The 19,015-nt window shown below is 39.6% G+C and overlaps 1 non-coding gene and 1 pseudogene across 1 annotated transcript; both read right to left on the reverse strand.

Moving 5' to 3' along the window:
* Positions 1-385: 385 nt before the first annotated feature.
* LOC127483490 (mortality factor 4-like protein 1 pseudogene) overlaps positions 386-19,015 on the reverse strand; it is a 52,066-nt pseudogene continuing 33,436 nt past the window's right edge.
* On the reverse strand, positions 8,341-8,447 carry LOC127483665 (U6 spliceosomal RNA). The gene has a single exon (XR_007910086.1). It is a non-coding gene; the product is annotated as a U6 spliceosomal RNA (small nuclear RNA).

Below are 19,015 nucleotides of genomic sequence, written 5' to 3' on the forward strand. Positions count from 1 at the left end.
GGACTTGCATCCACTTTTATTTTCCCTATTTAAAACCAGAAAGAAAGCGAATATCAATTCCATTATACCTTAGCATCTTCCAAGTGCAACATTTGTATGACAGCAGTAAGTACACAAGAGCTTACAGAGATCCAAACAACAATGGGCCAAAGTACCTGTCATACTGCTGCCTGATGGTCCTCAGGAGCCACTTCATAATCGCCGGCACCAAACAAAGAAGCAGAATTCTTTGCTGGGAATTTAGGAAATCGTGAAGGTAGCTCAGTGATAAAGCAAGGCTTTTCTCACCGAAGGTGTATGAGCCAGTATCTCTCCAGTTCATACTAGCAAGCTCAGTGCCCCCAGCGTACCGCGTGATGAAGCTGCACCACGGGATCTGGTGGTTTCAGCACACCACCACCTCACACTTGTGGAGCAGCTGAGGCCCTGGCATTGTGTTACGCTTCTCTCCACGCCACAACTTCACTAACAGCATATCCTTATTATCTGTGTCTCCTTGAGACTTCTAGTAATTTGCACCATTCTCTAGAATACAAGGCACATTCTCTTGGCAGGAAGATAAACTAGCTGTTTTTGTCTGGTAATTAAGTCCCCTGCAGGAACAAGCCATGGTTTGTATTCCTCAGCAATCCATAACTTCAACTCTGTTCATGAATGTTTGCTCTTTCTCAGGGAGGAATCACCAACCCCATTTCCAGGTGTCTTCTCTTTGCTCTTTCTTGTTTTCGCCTGAGCGTTTTTCTGGTGCAGGACGGATGCCTTCTTTCCTGCAGCAGCTCCACACCTCTTCCCTCTGCATATCACTCCTGATTGGCTTGTGGCAGTTCTTGCAATTTCTGCAGATTGGTGTCCACGTAATTTGGTGCTCTACTGCCTGAGACCCATTCATTCCAATTTTTATTCCAACCACTGTAATATAGAAAATGTTTTACTTGTTTGTCTTTATGCTAATCTTTACACACTCTGCTTCATAAAGAAGAAGCCCTCACTTACTCACCTGGTATTTAGGGTTAGGGTCTGTCTTGGGCACCATATATAAGTGATTCATTGCCTCTTCCTTTTCCCACAGCCCAAAGCTACTGCCCCCTACTGTCTGCCCCACCGTACTCCACATCAAATGCAGCATCAGTCAACACCAGCTCTGCATCCTGGGCCTGATTTCCAGCACATTTTCCTTATCCACTCCTCTGTTGATGGATACTTAGCCACCATTCTGTCTGGGCTATTGTGAATAGTGCTGCAGTAAACATGGGAGTGTTTCCTTTCCCTTGGATATGCACAGTAGTGGGATTGCTGAATTATCCAGTAATGAGCACAGGTGTGTTGCCAGGTTTTTGTGGCATGTATACTGTTTGGTGTGACGGCTATACTAACTTTCATCCCCACCAGCAGCTTGTGAGAGTTCCCTTTCTGTGCATTCTTACCGTCATCTTTTTTTTAAATCTGTTTGCTAATGGCCATTCTACCTAGGATGAGATGATATCTCACTGTAGAACTGATTTTCATCCACTGGTTCACTCCCCACTCGGCATTGGTCCCCAGAGAAGTATTTTTAAAAACTCAAATATGAGCATGTTATGTTCCTTTTGCCTCTGTGTAGTGCATCCACTGCCCTAATGCTTATCAGGCCCACCACATCTGGCACTGGAATATGGTGAAATAAGTATTTAGTCTTCATCTCTGTTTCCTGACACACAGCTCCTAAATGATGTGTTGTTATTATGCTAATGAGATGACTGATGGCTTAGCGTTCCTGGGTTACCTCATGAAGAGGGCCTGTTTGCCAGGGGAACTGACCCTATGATTAAAGTTCTACCATTCAGCCCCACCACCTCTGAATTTCAGGGAAGAGAGAGGGGCTGAAAGTTGAATGGATCACTAGTGGTCAGTGATTTAATCAGTGATGTCTCGATAGTGAAGTCTCCGAAAAAGCCCTGAAGGACTGGTTTCAGGGAAAACATGTGGTGGTTCCTGGAGGGTAGCATACCCAGAGAGGGTGTGGAGGTCCCCTAATACCATACCCTATGCATCTTCTCCATCTGCCTGCTTCCTTTCTAATAAATGGGTACATGTATGTAAAATGTTCCCCTGAGTGGTGAAATGCTCTAGCAAATTAGATGACCCCAAGAGGTGGCTGTGAGAACCCTGGTTTACAAGGATAACTGATATGTCAGAAGGAAAGTTCACAAACGGGGGCTTGCAGTTGGCATCAGAAGTGGGGAGGGGGCAAGTCTTATGGTATAGTCCAGGAAGACAGTATGTGAACTGAGCTGGAAAACTCCCCCATCTTGTTCCTGAAGTGTTCTGTGCTGTATGATGTGTGTGAGAGTAGTAAAAACACTTTCCTTCACTTTCCTTTCTGTTTCTGTCTCTGTTAGGTACCTACTTAGCAGTACAGCTAACTGTTTTTCTTGCAAAAATTATTTTGAAATCCATGCACGGAAGGAGTCTTCAAAAATTCATGAAAAATATGCAAAATGAAAAACTGCATAGATTTTAAAAAATGGTTGCACCTAAATAATCTTATCTTTTAATTCCAGCTTTACATAAACTTTTTGAAGCCATCATATAAGTAATACCTAAAGATGATTTTTATTAGCATGAATGTATATGGGGAGACAAATCTAGAGGTAGGTTGGATTCTTTGAAATTTCTAGGTGTGAGAACAAGCAGAATGGCATGGAGGTGGTCTGCCTTTTTGTAAATAAAAGTAGTAAACTGACAAATTTGGTTTGTTACTGAACTGATAAGTAAATTTAGTTTATCAGTAGAGTCACTGCCTGAGAACTTATTACTTCATAAAGTAGTTCTTTATTTGTTCATTCATTCATTCTTCTGAAAAACAGAGTAATCTTTCATTGTCTGGCTCACTCCCCAATGCCCGCAATAGCCTGGGCTGAGCTAGGCAGAAGTCAGGAGCTTGTAACTCTACCCAGGTCTCCCATGAGGGTGACAGGAACCCAAACATCTGAGCCATCATCTGATGCCTTCCCAGGCAAATATTCTGGAAGCTGGATCAGTAGAGGTGTATCCTGGACTCCACTAGGTACTCTAATATGGGATTTCGGCATCCCAACTGGCAGTACTATGACTCCAACCTCTCAAATAAATTGAAAAATGAAGAAGTAACCCTACAGTTTTGGAAGTAAAAGGAGAAAAATAATCTACAAATCTGTAAACTGAACATAACCATCATTGACATTTTGGGATCTCTTCCTTAAGAATCCCAATTACCCATCTCTAGGTAATCTTTGTTTATGTGTTTGTGACCATAATACTCACATAATTTGTGTTCTACTTTCAAGAAATTTAATTAACAAGGGTATTTTTTTAAAGATTTATTTTATTTATTTGATAGACACAGTTACAGAAAGAGATTTTCCATCCGCTGGTTCACTCCCCAGATGGCCACAACGGCCAGAGTTGTGCCCATCTAAAGCCAGGAGCCAGGAACTTCTTCCAGGTCTCCCACATGGGTGCAGGGGCCTAAGGACTTGGGCCATCTTCTACTGCTTTCCCAGGCCATAGCAGAGAGCTGGATTGGAAGAGGAGCAGCCGGGACTAGATTGGCGCCAATATGGGATGCCGGCGTTTCAGGCCAGGGCTTTAACCCATTGTGTCACAGTGCTGGCCCCAACAAGGGTGTTTTAAACACTGTACTGTTACATCCAATCTAGTATTTATAATACTTTTAGAAACTGAAGTTGTTTTCGACTTTGTATTTTACGTAGTGCTGTGGTAAATGGTTTAATAATATGGAATTGTTTCCTTAGGAGAGATGGAGATAATTCAAGCTGCAAAGAATTCTAATTAGAAATGTCAACTGGCAAGGAACCTGAAAAGCCCCCAAACCCAGTTGGGTTTTAAAGTATTTGCATTGATTTCTAAAAATATTAAAATCTGTCAACTCTAAACAAAGTTCATTAAAAGAATAGAATTGACCTGGTTTTATGTTATAAAAACAACAAGCGGGCCAGCCCCAAGGCTCACTTGGCTAATCCTTTGCCTGTGGTGCCAGCACCCTGGGTTCTAGTCGCAGTTGGGGTGCCGTGTACTAGTCCAGGTTATTCCTCTTCCAGTCCAGCTCTCTGCTGTGGTCCGAGAAGGCAGTGGAGGATGACCCAAGTGCTTGGGTCCCTGCACTCGCGTGGGAGACCAGGAGGAAGCACCTGGCTCCTGGCTTCGGATCAGCGCAGCGCCGGTTTTTTGAAAAAATATACAAAATTGCACACACCGTTGGCCCAACTGGCTAAAAAAAGGAAAGACCTAAATTAATAACATTAGAGATGAAAAAGGAAATGTAACAACAGACACCACAGAAATAAAAAGAATAATTATAAATTAGTACAAAGAGCTGTATGCCAACAAATCAGGAAACCTAGAAGAAATCAATAGATTCCTGGATATATACCTAAATTGAGCCAGGAAGACATAGAAAACCTAAACAGACTAATAACCAAATAGAAATTGAATCAGTAATAAAGAACCTCCCAGAAATTAAACGCTCAGGACCGTATGGCTTCACTGCTGAATTCTACCAAACATTTTAGAAGAACTAACTCCAATTCTCCTCAAGCTATTTAAAAAAAAACTGTAAGGGGAGGGAATCCTCCCAAACTCCTTCTATGAAGCCAGAATCACATTAATTCCTAAGCCAGAAAGAGATGAAACAGAGAAAGAGAACTACTGACCGATTTCTCTGATAAACATAGCACCAAATGTCCTCAACAAAATACTAGCCAATTGAATCGAACAGCACCATCAGAAAGACCATTCAGCTGGACCAAGTTGGATTGATCCCAGGTGTGCAGGGGTGCAACTGCATTTGCACATCTATCAATGTGATACATCACATTAACAAATTGAAGGACAAAAACCATACAGTTATCTCAATAGATGCAGAGAAAACATTTGATAAAATATAACACCCTTTCATGATGAAGACATTTAAACAAACTGGGTATAGAAGGAACAGTCCTCAACACAGTCAGGGAATTTATGACTTACCTACGGCCAGCATCCTATTGAATGGGGAAAAGTTGGAAGCATTCCCACTGAGATCCAGACAAAGATCCCCACTCTCACCATTGCTATTCAATTAGTCCTGAAAGCCTTACCAAGAGCCATTTGGCAGGAATAAAAAAATGATAGGATAGAAATTGGAAAGAAGCAAGTCAAACTATCCCTATTTTCATATGACATGATTCTATATAGAGAGGACCCAAAATCTTCATTAACAGACTATTGGAACTCATAGAAGAGTTTGGTAAAGTGACAGGATATAAAATCAATGCACAAAAATCAATAGCCTTTGTATACACAGAAGATGCCATGGCTGAGAAAGAACTTCTAAGATTAATCCCATTCACAATAGCTACAAAAAATTCAAACACCTTGGCATAAATTTAACCAAGGACGTGAAAGATCTCTATGATGAGAATTACAAAACGTTAAAGAAACAAATAGAATATACAAAAATATGAAAAAATCTTCCATGTTGATGGATTGGAAGAATCAATATCATCAAAATGCCCATAGTACCAAAAGCAATTTCGAGATTCAATGGAATTCCAATCAAAATACCAAAGACATTCTTCTCAGGTATAGAAAAAATGATGCTGAAATTCATATGGAAGCACAGGAGACCCAAATAGCTAAGCAATCTTATACACAAAAATAAAGGCAGAGGCATCACAATACCAGATTTCAAGACATACCACAGGGAAGTTATCATCAAAACAGCCAGATACTGGTACCAAAACAGATGGATAGACTGATGGAACAGAATAGAAATGCCAGCAGTCAGCCTACACATCTACTACCAACTTATCATTGACAAAGGAGCTAAAATCAATACATGAAGCAAGGATGGTCTCTTCTATAAATGGTGCTGGGGAAACTGTATCTCCATATGCAGAAGTATGAAACAAGACCACTACCTTACACCTTGCACAAAAACCCACTCAAAGTGGATTAAAGACCTCTATCTATGACTCAATACCATCAAATTATTAGAGAACACTGGGAAAACCCTGCAAAACACTGGCATAGGCAAACAGTTCTTGGAAAAGACCCTGGAGGCACAGGCAATCAAAGCCAAAATTGACAAATTGGAGTACATCAAATTGAGAAGCTTCTGCACTGCAAAAGTAGCACCATGCAAAGTGAAGAGTCAGCCAACAGAATGGGAGAAATTATTTGCAATGTATGCAACTGATAAAGGATTAAGAACCAGAATATATAAAGAGATCAAAAAACTCAACACCAAAACAACCCGGTTAAGAAATGGCCAAAGGCCTTAAGCAGGTATTTTTCAATAGAGAAAATCCAAATGGCCAATATACACATGAAAAAATGTTCAGGATCACTAGCTGTCAGAAATGCAAACCAAAACCACAATGAGGTTTCACCTCAACCCAGTTAGAATGGCCTTCATACAGAAATCAACAAACAATAAATGTGGGTAAGGATGTGAGAAAAAGGTATGCTAATCCACTGTCAATGGGAATGTAAACTGGTCCAGCCACTGTGGAAAACAGTATAGAAATACCTTAGAAATCTGAATATAGATCTGCCATATGACCCAGCCTTGCCACTCCTGGGAATTTTCCCAAATGAAATTAAATAAGCATATGAAAAAGTGATCTGTTCACCCATGTCTTTTGCAGCTCTATTCACAATAGCTAAGATATGGAATCAACACAAATGTCCATAAAATGAAGACTGGATAAAGAGATTATGGGGATATGTGCACCATGGAATACTACAAAGCAGTAAAAAAAGAAATAAATCCAGTGGTTGCAATAACATGGATAAAACTGGAGAACATCATACTCAGTGAAGTAAGTCAGTACCAAAAGTACAAATACCCTATATTCTCCCTAATCTTTGATAACTAATAGAGCACCTAGAAGGTATTCCATAGAAATGAATTTGACACTGAGATACAATGACTTTCTACAGCCCTTGTCATGACTGTTGAGGAACAGTTTTTTTTTTTTTCAAAGTATTTGTTGAACTCACTAAGTAGTATAGAGTTAATTGAAAATAGATCTTAGTGAAAAATAAGAATGGGAATAGGAGAGGGAGGAAAAAGAAGGCTGGTGGGTGGGGTTTGATGAGAAGAATCACTATGTTCCTAAAGTTTTATTTATTAAATCTATGAAGTTTGTATTCCTTAAATAAAAAGTTTCTGAGAAAAACAAAAAAAATAGTGGTGCAGGTATCTCTTTGATACAACATATTTATGTCTTTTGGGTATATATCCATTAGTGGGATTGCTGGATTATATGGAAAGTCTATTTGTAGGTTTTTAGTAAATCTCTAGGGGTCAATGCTAGGGTGTAGTAGGTTAAGCTTCTGCTTACATCACCAGAATCCCATATGGACGCCATTTTGAATCCAGGCTACTCCACTTCCTGTCTGGCTTCCTGCTGCTGTGCCCAGGAGGTCAGCAGAAGATGACCCAAGTGCTTGGGCCTCTGCACCCATGTGGGATGCCTGGATGAAGCTCCTGGCTCCTGGCTTCAGCCTGGCACAGCCCTGGCTGTTGTGGCCATTTGTGGAGTGAACCAGCAGATGGAAAATCTGTTTGTCTTTCCTTCTTTCTCTGTAACTCTGCCTTTCAAATAAATAAATATTTAAAAAAGAGTTCCCCCTTCTCCACATCCTCACCAGCACTTGTTACGCTATGTCTTTTGAATAATATCCATCTGACAGGGGTGAGGTGACATCTCATTTGTGGCTTTGATTTGCATTTCCCTGATGGCTAGTGATGTTGAGCATTTTTTCATATATTTGTTTTTCATATATCCATTTGTATTTCTTCTTTTGAGAATTGTCTATTGCAGTCCTTTGCCCAGTTTTTTAAAACTGGATTGCTTGTTTGTTTGTTTGTTTTTGTTGCTGTTGGCTTTTTCGAGTTGCTGGTATATTCTAGATGTTAATCCTTTGTTGGATAGATAGCTCACAAATGTGTTTTCCCATTTTGTTGGCTTTGTCTTCACTCTATTGACCATTTACTTTGCTATGCAGAAGCTTCTGAGTTTGGTATAATCCCATTGTTTAGCTTTGCTTTTGTTGCCTGTGCTTCGGGGGTCTTATCTATGAAGTTGTCCCCTACACAAATGTTTCCCTCCATTTTCTCACAGCAACTTCATATTCTCAAGTCTTAAATTTAGGTCTTTGATATATCTTGGGTTGATTTTTGTGTATGGTGACAAGTATGGATCTAATTTCATTTTCTACATATATACATTCAGTTTTTTTTTTTTAAATTGACACCTGCAGTGTTAATATCCCATGTGGGCACAGGTTCAAGTACCAGCTTCTCCACTTCTGAAAAATATGGAACGCTTCACAAATTTGCGTGTCATCCTTGCGCAGGGGCCATGCTAATCTTCTCTGTATCGTTCCAATTTTAGTATATGTGCTGCCAAAGCGAACACTATACATCCAGTTTTGCCAGTGCCATTTATTGAAGAGATTATCCTTACTCCATTGTATGGTCTGGGCACTTTTGTCAAAAATCAGTTGGTTGCATGTACATGGATTAATTTCTGGGCTTTCTATTCTGTCCCATTGATCTATGTGTCAGGATTTTTGCCAGTAACACATTGTTTTAATTATTATAGCTTCATGGCATGCTTTGAGGTCAGGTATTGTGATGCCTCTAGCTTGATTTTTTTTCCCCTCAGGATCGCTTTGGCTATTCTAGATCTTTTATGATTCTATCTGAATTTTATGATTTTTTTTCTAATTCTGTAAAGAATATCATTGATATTTTGATAGGGATTGTATTGAATCTGTGAGATTGCTTTAGGTATTGTAGACATTTTAATGATATTGATTCTTCCAATCCATGAGCAAGGAATAGCTTCCTTATTATTTGTATCCTTGATAGTTTCTTTCATCAGTATTTTATAATTTTTGTTGTAGAGATCCCTCACTTCTTTGGTTAAATATATTCCTAAGTATTTAATTTTTGGCTATTGTGAATGGAATTTCTTTCAAGACTTTTCTTTTGGTGAGTTCACCATTAGTGTGTAGAAAAGCTACCATTTTTTTGTATGTGGATTTTTTTACCAAGCTGAACCTCTTAAATATGACTTTGAAACAAATTCTCTCCATTAAGCTACTCTAACTGTCAAACACTATTGTGTCTAAATGAGATACTATGATTATGAGTGATTTCTACTAACAAGGTAATGCCACTATTAAAGTAGGGTTTATGAAATTTGTAATTCTTTTGAAAATTTATTTATATTTTAAAACATTCAAACATTTATTTGAAAGGCAGAGACAGACAAAAACACAAAGGCAGAGTTCTCATTCATTGGTTCACTCCTCTAGTGCCCAGAAAGGCTAGAACTGGGCTGGGCTAAATTCTGGATTGACCAAATTCTTCTACATGGGTGACAGAGATCCACCTTCCTGAGTGATCACCTGTTGCCTCCCAGAGTTCTTATTAGCAAGAAGTGGTATAGGGAGCAGAGCCAGGACTCAAACCCAGGTGCTCCATTATGAAGTGTCGGCATCCAAACAGATATTTTAACCACTAGGCCAACTGTTCACCTCCTTTTGAAAATGTAATTTCTTAAGTGGAAATGATAAGAGAAACTCTTTCTCTGCTTTATAACAAAGAATCGATTGAGAAATGTGTGAATAACATGAAACTTGGGAGACTATGCCTATGTCATCTTGAAGGTCATAATCTTCAGAATTACAAAATGATAAAAAATGCTATTTCCTGCTACTTCTGCCAGTTCTTCCCTCCCTCCCTCCCTTCTTCCCTTTCTTCCTAGTGATGCTCAAAATACAAAACATGAGAGAGAGAGAGAGAGAGCGAGAGAGCGAGAGAGCGCGAGCTCTACTGCTTAGAATTGGGGAACTAAAATTAACACATCACAAAAAGAAAATGGAATTATTCCCTAAGTGCTTTGCTTTTTCTTCGTCTAAAAAATGGCATTTAAACTGATGTGCTGACATTAGCTAATGGGTGATTGAAAACGGAAAATTGCAATTTGAGACGGGACTAAGAGGATCAATGCCAGTATGGAATACTAGAAAAGGGGCTGGCATTGTGACGGAGCAGATAAAGCTGCTGCCTGCAACACCAGCATCCCAGTATGTGTGGCAGTTAATGTCCTGGCTGTTCCACTTCCAATCCAGCTCCTTACTAATGAACTGGGAATGGCAGCAAAAGATTACCCAAGTGTTTGGGGCCCTGCCACTCATGTGGAAGATCTGAATAAAGCTCCTGGCTCCTGGCTTTGGCCTGGCCCAGCTCTGGGAGTTGGGGCCAGCTGGGGAGTGAACCAGCAGATGGGTGATCTCCCTCCCTGTCTCTCCCTGTCTATCTGTAATTCTGAATTTCAAATAAATAAATTAATTAATCTTAGAGAAAAGAATAATGAAAAAATTGTGGTCTGGTATTGAACCAGGGTTTGAATCTGTGCTTTATGTGGTATGTGACTAGGAAAGCTGTTTGATCTATTCAAAGTGAGTGCATCTGATGTTTCATTTTCTTCATCTTTATCATGTGAGGGAATAATAATACCTACTGCAGGATTAAGATAGGATCAAATAAAATAATCATTCAATAATGTTTGTTATACTTTGAACAGGATTTGGTTACCCAGCTTCATGAGACATTTATCCTCAAAGTCTTGTGTTTTATGGTTAGTGAATTAATAGCTGGTGGACTGAGTGGAGAATTGATCTAATTATGGTTTCTAGGAAGTGAGTCCGCCGTGAGAATGTTAGGTCTTAGGAGGCTTGCCTTTGGAAGGTAATTCTAGTGAAAAGGCTGGTTGTTAAAGCCAGTTTCAGACTGGCTGCTTTGATTCCTGGCTTTCCATGTGATCTTCCCTCCACATGAGTTCTACTGCCTTCATCAGACACTAGACCAAAGGGACTCCAGTATTGGACTGTGAACTTCCAAAACTGTAAACTGAAATACGCATTACTGCCTAAGATGCTCCTTCCACGTATTTTAGTTAAAATAATGAAAAGGTGTTGTGGCGCTTAATTTTTCTTTTTATTAACCTGGTAAGTAATAACTAACAACTTCAGACTGTATTCGAGCTACAGATCCAGTGGAACTACACCCTGGTATTTTTTTTTAAAATTCATTCATTCATTTATTTGAGAGGGAGGGAGGAGAGAGAGAGAGAGACAAAGAGAGACAGAGAGAGACAGAGTTCTTCCATCCACTGGTTCACTCCCCAGATGGCCACAATGACTGGGGATGGGCCACTCTGAAGCCAGGAGCTTCTTCTGGGTCTCCCACATGGGTGCAGGGGCCCAAGGACTGGGACCACCATCCGCTGCTTTCCCAGACACATTTCCAGGGAGTTGGATCAGAAGTGGAGCAGCCTGGACTGGAACCTGTGCCCATATGGGATGCCAGCACTGCAGGTGACAGCTTTACCCACTATGCCATAGCCCTGGCCCCAACACACCCTGGTTTTTGGAAAAGTTTGAGATGTGACTTTAAATCTCTCCATTGGTAGTCTTTGAAAAATTGTATTGGAATGACAAAAGTTTAGAGAAGAAGAGTTACTCTGATTTTTTTTAAGAGGAAGGGGCCATCATTTTGACACAGTGGGTTAAGCTGCCAGCTGCAACACTGGCATCCTGTATCAGAGTGCAGGTTTGCTTGCTGGATACTCCACTCCTGTTCCAGCTTCCTGTTGATGCACCTGACACCCATGTAAGAGACCAGAGTTCCTGGCTCCTGTCTTTGACCTGCTCAGCTCTGGCTCTTGGAACCATCCAGGGAATGAAGTAGCGAATGCAAGATCTTGCTCTCTCTCTCTCTCTGTCGTTCTTCCTTTCAAAGAAATAAATACACAAATTAATTTTTACAATAACATAATTTCAACTTACTTTATAATGGGCTTAATGCACACTAGCCATAATATTCAACAGGCAAAAGGTAGAAAGACCACTGTTCCACAGGAGAATAGACAAGGGCTAAAAATAATAATCAGGTCCTAAAATGTCAGTTTCATTCTTATATGTTTTTTATCCAGCGAAAACATGATATTTATCTTTTTGTGATTGGATGGTCTCCAGTTGTATCTATTTCGTTTCAAAAGACAGAATTTCATTCTTTTTTATAATTAAGTGGTATTTCATTATATATACACACACACACACACACACCACAAATCAACTTTTCTAAACTGTTTCCTCATCTGTAAAATAAGAATAAGAGTATTACTTGAGAGTCCTCAGGGTTTTTTTTTGTTTGTTTTTGTGGAGGACGGATAATTTATCAGTATATATACCATGAATCATTGTCATTCTTGATATAATTTCATTATATTCAACAGTATGAACTTCATTCATTTCTTTATGCTTGGAATCAAGACTTTTAGTTAAGGTCTTATAAATATCTTAATAAGCATATATATGAAAATTAGCATTTAAAACTACCTTTGGATTCAAAGGCAAATATTGTGTTAGCTAGCTTCAACCTAAGAGAAAAAAATAAAAATGAAAATGAATATTTTGGTGGCTTTGGGTCTCACAGTTCAGATGTGCAAATCCGCTATTTCAGTACCTGATTTCAATTCCTGACTGCAGCCCCCGACTTCAGCTTCCTGCCAAAGCAGAACCTAAGAGGTGGTGGTATTGTCTCAAACAGTCGAGTTCTTGCTATTCACATGGAATAACTTTATTGCATTGCTGGCTGCTAGCTCCTGGTTTCTGGCTTTAACCCCAGTCGAGCTCCAGCTGTTGTGGGCATTTGAGGAATGACCAGTGGGTTGGAGCTCTCTGTCTCTCTCTGTGTGTGTCTCTCTCTCTGTCTCACTGCCTCTCAAATAAATAGTAAAGAATAAAGTGAGCTGATCTCAGCTAAAAAAAACGAATGTTTATAATTTGTATTTTTCCCCTCAGTAGTTCACATTATCAAATACAAATATTTTAGTAGTGATTAATTATGAATATAACTATGCTTTGGACATAATGATAAGGACTATGTTATGCCAGATCATAGTGAAGTACATTCATCTTGAAGTATTTCTCTGAATTCTTTATATATTAGAGAAAACTTCATCATCCAGAAAAGGTTTTGGCTCAGTTCACTCAGTTTCATAGCTTCCGTTTTCATCATCCTACCTATTAGAGAAGGTATTTCAGGCAGAAGTTCTTGCCCAAGGCCAAGGAGGTTGTGTGGGCTCAAGTACCTGCATGTTCTGAGTGAAAACACCTGGCCTCTGAAGGCGCTTATAATTAGTAACAGTTTGAAAGTTCTCCCTCTAAGTGGCGAGAAATGATCTGGGGATTAGATTGGGTATGTGTTAAGAAATGAGGAGGTGATAAAAGATGTCTGGTGCCAAGCTGTTCTGCAGACACCCACTATGCTACTCCTATTGTATAAGCCATTTTACCTTTCTTTGGTCCGTTCTGTTCCAGTAGTGAAAGTGAGCCATCCCTTTGGGATGGGAGGAGCTGGCTTATGAGAAAAGCAGGTTTGGTGTGTGGGATCACATCCTGCACCCAGGGAGGGTGGAGTTTGCCCCAGCACTCCTTTGTGACATACCAAGCCTGAGCCTTCCCTGTATATTCAGGGTTGGATATAATAGGATCCTATAGGAATTAACCTCTATACATTGCCATTGGCTGAAGAGCACAAGATGTTTATAATAAAATCTAAACTCTTGACCATTGTGTTAGGTCAGTAGTTTTCAACTGGTGATAATTTTACCGGCTGGTGGATAGTTTTGATGGTCAAAATGTGGGGGAAGTGATGTGACTGGCATCAATGAGTAGAGGCTGTGGATACATTGTACAGGACACTCCACAAAACACAATTATCTGGCCGCAAATATCAGTAATTGAGAAATTACTTATTCAGCACATTCAGTCTTTAAACAAGCTCAGAGCAGCAGATAACACAAGGTGCTTTCCTCAAAATGTTCAGTCTCTTGGGACAGCAGACTAAACCTCAAAGCAATGTAACCTGGGTTTTGAGGGAGGTACACAGGGTTACAGGATTGTAAGCAAACAACCTTTAACACTGTCTGAGCAACTGAAGAAGGGCTGTCATCAGCAGGGACCACTCAGATGACAAATGTGCTGTGACATTCAGCTGCTTTCCGGGGCCACTGGGTAGCAGAAAAATAGCTCACATCACTGGGGAGTTGGCCTTTCGGAGCCCATCCTTGACCAAGGACTTGCTGTTTCCCCCTCTCTGCCTTCCAGGGTGTTGAGCTTCAGCCTAAGACAGGTTCTCCCTCACATTCATAGGATAGGTGCCAACTGCAGATCAGTGGTGGGAGAGTATCAATCCCAGAACTCCTTCCGAAAATAGGAAATTTTCTCCACATAAGCATCACCTGTGCTTCACAGCCTCTTATTGGGTGCCCTGAACCAAGCAATGTAAGCAGGGTGCAGAATCATGCCGATTGGCTAGAGTTGAACCAAGCTCAAAGGGAAGTATGGAATTTAACCAAAAATGAGAGTAGCTATTAGAAGAAACAAAAACAGATGTTAGCAAGGCAACCGTGTCTACTGCACGGGAAGAACATTCAAGGCAGCAGCAGCAGCTGGGATAAAGATAGAAAGGGAGAGCGAGCACAGCCTGTTGGAGCTGATGTGGCTGCAAATCCAGGAGGGATGATGTGAAGTGGAAGCAAACGAGAGTTTGAAAAGTGGGCAGGGGCCAGGTCATGCAGCAACTCAGTGGCACCATAGAGACTTTATTCTGTGGCTACTTCTGAACTATTGAAGGATTTTAAGGAGAGGAGTGTGTTTTTAACAAACATCTGTAGTGATATTGAGAAGAATAGAAAGGAAGAAGCTGAGACTGGGAGTAAAGAGAACTCCGCCGTTTGGGTCAACTCACCCTAATACCACTAAGCTTGAGTTTTAATATAATAATTATACTTTATGATTAAATGGATTAAGTATGATAAAATATGGAAAATGCTTCACACATATTGGGATTTAAAATGTTCTCATTTCCTCACATACCTGTGAGCACACTGGTTTTGCATTTCATCTACCCTGCTTATTGTGTGAACTTGGTTAAATCATTTACATTTAACAAGAGTCTAATTCCTTTCTAGTCCTTATCACATTATTATCATGAAGATTTAATGAGGTCGAGTTTATAAAAATCACAGTGTGTCTGGAAGAGTCTATAATACAAGATTTTTGTAGTTGATTTCTTGTCAGAGGGGAGATGGATAGAGGAAAGCATGGTGAATATGTATTTTAGAGAAAAAAATCAACCAGATTTGCAGTTGATAAATTTGAAATGGGGAGTATGTTTCAGGAAGAAATTCTAGATTTTGGGGTGAACAACTGGGTAGATAGAAAAGCTTTGGAGTACAGATAAGGACCAGGCTTCATTTCATGTTTTAGACATTATAAGTTTGAAATGGTGACAGAATATACTAGTTATGATGCCAGAGAAGAAACTATACATGCATTCTGCAGGTGAGAAGTCTGCACTAGAAATACAGATATGGGAGTAGTGGTCACACCAAGGGAATGATGAGATCAGCAAAGGAGAAAAAGAAGTCATCAGAGAGAGCACAAGACATACAGAAGCCTATCATTTAGGAGCGGAGTCAGGGTGGACATCAACAAAGGAGACAGAGGAAGAAGCCAGGGAGGCAGGGGATACAGTCAGGAGCAGGTCCTAGTCTAGCATTTGGGAAGAAAATTAACATAATTTTAAAGCAAATTTTCTGCTTTGATTTAACCTGAAATACTTATGATGTAAAGGGGACATTGCTATTTGGTTGCTGTGAAAACAGAGAATTACCCTGAGAGAAACTGGTATTGTCAGAACCAGAATCAGGGTCTCAGGGTCCCAACAGGTTTGCTTTGGAACTGGAAGTTAGAGAGACCCAGGCTGAATTGCTACTATCTGTTAAAGCATCACATTCCTTGTCTTGGCCCAAAACAGTAAATATTAAAGAAAAAACAATAGCAATGGTCTGGTCAGTCTGTGGTAAATTCAGAATAAACAGCAGCAAATTATTAGGACTGCCATTACTACTGCTCTGACTACTTCTACTACTTATTGGCAGTTTTGAGAGTTTTGATTAAGTTGTAGCACACAAGACCATTGATGCTACTGCTGAGGAGTATCAGTACTATTCTGGACGCCAGTTCTCTGTGAAGACTTGTCATGGTGTGTTCTTTCCAGCTGATATGGTAAATTCATATGGGCACAGAAGTAACATGACCTGTCTTTATAACTAAAATCCATCTTAAAAGCAGGAAGTAATTCTGTGTTTGTACTCCCCAACTCCCCACAATTACTGTTTCATACTTAATGACATGCAGTACTATATAAAAAAAATCCCAAGGACTTTATTCTTTTAAATGAGGCTCCAGGTCAAATGCTTTAAATTAGAGAACACTGAAGACAGTGTGCTTCTCATTCTCTCTTAATGCTTATACATCTGCTTGGAGTTGGAGACAGTTTCCTAGTAAATGACATTGCCAAATTGTACACATGTAACTAAGAAACTGACTAGACTCTTTGAAAGCTTAAGTAGCACTTTGAACTAGTTAAAAAAACTTTCTTTCCTGGTATTCAGAACAGTTGTTCAAGCAATACATCTCTAATTTGTTCCTTGGGGAGAAAGTTTTCCTATGTACCCAGTTAACCTCTATTTTTCTTTCAGATCTCAACTCAGCTTCCTTGGGAGCTTCCTTGGGGAGGATGTTCCTGACTCCCCAGACAAGTCCCTATTAGGCTTTCTTACACTACTGCATGTATCTTCTAAGGCACTTGCAAATATAGCCACAGGGAGAATTATTATGATAATATTAACATGATATTGTCAGATAATACTCTTTTTTTTAAGACTTATTTATTTATTTGAAAGTCAGAGTTACACAGAGAGAGGAGAGGCAGAGAGAGAGAGGTCTTCCATCCAATGGTTCCCTCCCCAGATGGCTGCAATAGCTGGAGCTGTACTGATCTGATGCCAGGAGCCAGGGGCTTCTTCCAAGTCTCCCACATGGGTGCAGGGGCCCAAGGACTTGGGCCATCTTGTACTGCTTTCTCAGGCCATAGCAGAGAGCTGGGTCGGAAGAAGAGCAGCCGGGACTAGAACCGGCGCCCATATGGGATGCTAGCACTTCAGGCCAGGGCGTTAACCAGCTGTGCCACAGCACCAGCCCCAGAGAATACTCTTTGACATGAAAAGTTACCAAAAACAAAATATCAAGTTAAGACAAACAGCAAAATTCCATATGCTGTAAAATTGGGGTTTTACCTAATATGTCATAATGATAAGAAAAGATTAGAAAGTAGTGTTAGGTGTGATTATTACTTCCTTCTTTGGATTTTTTCTGTAACTGCCAACTTCATTAAAATTAGCATCTAATAGGGAGAAAGGGAAACTAATACGATGTTTTTAGAAGTGTGAATTAGTTCATCCCTTAGAAAAACAGTATGGATGCTCCTCAGAAACTAGAAATAGAATTGCCAACTGATCCAGCAGTCCCACTGTTGGGTATATATTCAAAGGAAATGAAATCAGAATGTCAAAAAGACATCTACAATTGCATGTTCATTGCAGCATCATTCACAATAGCCAAGATATGGAATCAACCTGCATGTCAACTGCTGGATGAATTAATAAAGAAAACATGGTATATATACACAATGGAATATTATTCAACCAACAAAAGAATGAAATTCTGTCATCGTGGCAACATGGATGGAACCTGGAGGACATGTTAAGTGAAGAAAGTCCGGCACAAAAAGACAGATACCACATGTTCTCACTTAAATGTGAAAGCTGAAAAGTTGGTCTAATAACAGTAGAGGGCAAATAGGGCTCATCAGAGCCTGGGAAAGGTTTGAGGGTGGGGAGCATAGAGAGAGGATGGTTGATGGTTCCGGGGTGCAGTTGGATAGGAAGAATAACTTCTGATGTCCCATAGCAAAATAGGGTTGGTGTAGTTGACAACAATTGACTGTGTATTTTGAAATGGCAAGTAGAGTGGATTTTGAGTGTTTCCAACACCAAGAAATAATAGATGTTTGAAGTGATGGATATGCTGATTATGCTAATCTGATTCATTGCAGATTGTTTATATTTATTGAAATGTCACACTGTATCCTTAAATATGTACAATTACTATGTGCCAATTGAAAGCCTAGAAATAAATCAAAAGTAACGTCTAATGAATTTTTGAATAATGAATATTGTTAATTCCTATTTCAGAAAGCCTTCCTTAATCCTCAAGCATTAAAACTTAGTCAACTTCTAAACCTTCTTATCTTCTTACCAAAACCACTTCATCCACATGGATTTTTTCCATATTCATAATCTATAAAAACTAATCATTTCCAAATGTAAACTCAATTTTCCAAATAATATTCTTCCAGATAAAGCTAAACTTAACCTCATAACTAAAATCTTCTGTTCAGGGATTTGCTAGAGCATATAAGAAAAATGTTAGATTTTATTATGAAAAAACTTCCTCAAAATAATGCCTACATTTTGAAACTTCTAGCTGAAATATTGAGATACTTACGATTTTATCTTGTTGTTACTGTCTAAGCCTATCTAGGAAGGTCAATGGTTGATCACTGCATTTACAATAAAATGCAGACTCCTTACAGTATCGTGGGCTCTTCCTTCCTTGGTAAGCTCATTTCACACCTCTCTTCCCTACTGATGCTCCAGTTGCCTTGTTTCCTTCTGGAGGTCTTAGCAGTGGCTATTCCCTGCAAATGGAACAACTTAGTTTTTTTATGTGGCTGGAAATTTGTATAATTCAAACATTATTTCTCAAACATTGCATACTGTTGATTATTCTACTTGTTTTTGTTGTATTTTTCTACTTTCTAAACTCTTTTTTTTTAACTTTTATTTAATTAATATAAATTTCCAAGGTACAGCTTATGGATTACAATGGCTCCCCCACCCCCCCATGACTTCCCTCCCACCTGCAACCCTCCCATTTCCCGCTCCCTCTCCCCTTCCATTCACATCAAGATTCATTTTCAATTCTCTTTATATACAGA

This window comes from Oryctolagus cuniculus, chromosome 13, assembly GCF_051225735.1.
Source record: "Oryctolagus cuniculus isolate XC-2025 breed Fujian yellow rabbit chromosome 13, ASM5122573v1, whole genome shotgun sequence".
Taxonomy (NCBI): Eukaryota; Metazoa; Chordata; class Mammalia; order Lagomorpha; family Leporidae; genus Oryctolagus; species Oryctolagus cuniculus.